This window comes from Penaeus japonicus, unplaced genomic scaffold (genome assembly GCF_977035675.1).
Source record: "Penaeus japonicus unplaced genomic scaffold, GWHDUDI00000001_assembly GWHDUDI00000036, whole genome shotgun sequence".
In the NCBI taxonomy this organism is placed as follows: Eukaryota; Metazoa; Arthropoda; class Malacostraca; order Decapoda; family Penaeidae; genus Penaeus; species Penaeus japonicus.
The window spans coordinates 9,601,827-9,604,326 of record NW_028234438.1 but is presented as its reverse complement, the minus strand read 5'-3'; positions in this window follow the sequence as shown (position 1 = coordinate 9,604,326).

Here is a 2,500-nt window from a genome sequence, read left to right as displayed (position 1 = left end):
CATTCCTCTTACTGTAATGTCTGTAAAACAACCATTCCTCTTACTGGAATGTTGCCTGTAAAACAACCATTCCTCTTACTGTAATGTTGTCTGTAAAACAACCATTCCTCTTACTGAAATGTTGCCTGTAAAACAACCATTCCTCTTACTGGAATGTCTGTAAAACAACCATTCCTCTTACTGTAATGTTGTCTGTAAAACAACCATTCCTCTTACTGAAATGTTGCCTGTAAAACAACCATTCCTCTTACTGTAATGTTGTCTGTAAAACAACCATTCCTCTTACTGTAATGTTGTCTGTAAAACAACCATTCCTCTTACTGAAATGTTGCCTGTAAAACAACCATTCCTCTTACTGTAATGTTGTCTGTAAAACAACCATTCCTCTTACTGGAATGTTGCCTGTAAAACAACCACTCCTCTTACTGTAATGTTGACTGTAAAACAACCATTCCTCTTACTGAAATGTTGACTGTAAAACAACCATTCCTCTTACTGTAATGTTGCCTGTAAAAATAGTCATTCCTCTTACTGCAATGTTGCCTGTAAAAACAGTCATTCCTCTTACAGTGGAGCTCGTAAGTTGCAAGTATCCAGAGTACATGCAATTCCCTTGTGTTTCAATCCATTGAAGAAAATGTTGATCTGAACAAGAAAAGGGAAAGCTTCGGAAATGTAAATCACGGAGCTATTCTTCGGGAACATTTCAGAATACCAAGAGTGAGAGATTTTCAGATTTTCAGCGATGGTTTACATTTCAAAGATGGCACCGAATTTACCATAAAAATCGATGCAAACATGTGATATATGATGTACAAGCATTCAGCAATTTAACTGTATCACGCTTTGTTGCAAGAGAGATTTGGAATCATCTTGCAAGGATTGTTGTAATCCGGCTACTGCCCGTATTGCAGGGAATGAGTGGTTAGGCCTAAAATGTAAATGTCATTCGTGTTGGAATGTTCCACTGTCAAGCATTCGTTACCTTCACATCTTATGGGAATTGTCCACTAACAGAAGCTAAGATGTAAAACATGTTTTAAAAATGACTCAGCATCAAGCAAAATGACCTTTTAACGTTTATGATATAACACAGTATAAGTATAATGACTAAATGGCAAACTGTAAGAAAGACACCTATGCATGTGACAGATGTGGCAGCGATAATAACCATGTAAATTATAGCGATAGTGATAACGGTGGTGATAACTATGATCATATTAGTAGTAGCAATAGTACCAGTACTATGAGCTCGTTATATTTGTCACTTAAATGATCAAATATGTGATATGGCTATTACCTCCTTGCATTTATAGACATTGACCTTACCAGCTGGGTAATATAAAGGTAGACTAAAAATTCGGAATTCTTATTTGAAAAAAAATGTCCGAAATTACACAAATTGTATGAGCATTCATGGCTACAGAAAAGGCCACAGAAATTCAGCAATCACTCCAGTGACATTTCATAATTCAGTCATTACACCAAATAGTGTTTTTTTTTCAGCAACATAATGTGCAGCGAAGTGTCTTCACGCAAAGTCCACAAAAACTTAACCACTCCCTTTTTATTTGATAATGGAATATGAACAATTACAGATTACATTTCTACGAAAACTAGAGAAAAATAGACACACCAGTAATATTCAAAGACATAAGAAAGAATGTAAAACAGAGTAAGATCTTAATTACGTGTGAAAATAGACCCACCTAGAATTTGAAAAGCAGGACTGAGGAACGCAAATACTGCAAATTGTAATTCTGAATAACCAGCCAGGTAGTCCCTCTCCCAAGCTTAGAAGTAATTGTGTTTGATGAGTCATTTTTAGAGTTTTTTTTAGAGAAAACAATGCCTATAACAATGGAAATAATTAAAGTAAAGATTACAATTATTAATTTCAAAATATAGTAATAATGATAACAAAACCGGCAATGATAAATGATAACATAGTATAAAAAGTATTACGGGTAGTTGTGCTATTAACAGGGGTGGTAGTAGTAGTAGTAATGGACAATGATAATAAAAGTAATAGTAATAATAACAATAAAGGCAATGATAAAGATAATAACAAATATCAATAACTAATGATAACAATATTGATGATAATAACAAAATAATAATAATAATAATGATACAAATTTAAAGTGATATTAATGGTAACAATAACAGTAATAATGGTAATGAAAATATAATGATAATGATAACAATATCAATAATAATCATAATGATAACAATATCAATAATAATCATAATGATAACAATATCAATAATAATCATAATGATAACAATATCAATAATAATCATAATGATAACAATAACAACAAAAATACAGCTAATAATAATGATAATAACAGTAATAACAAACCATGGAAAAAGACTGCAAAAACAATATCGACAAAAGTATAATTGATAATAGCCATATTAATAATCATGATGATAGATGAAAAATGGGAAAGAAATACAATTTTAGTATATCGTGTTACATTTCCAAAAATGGTCG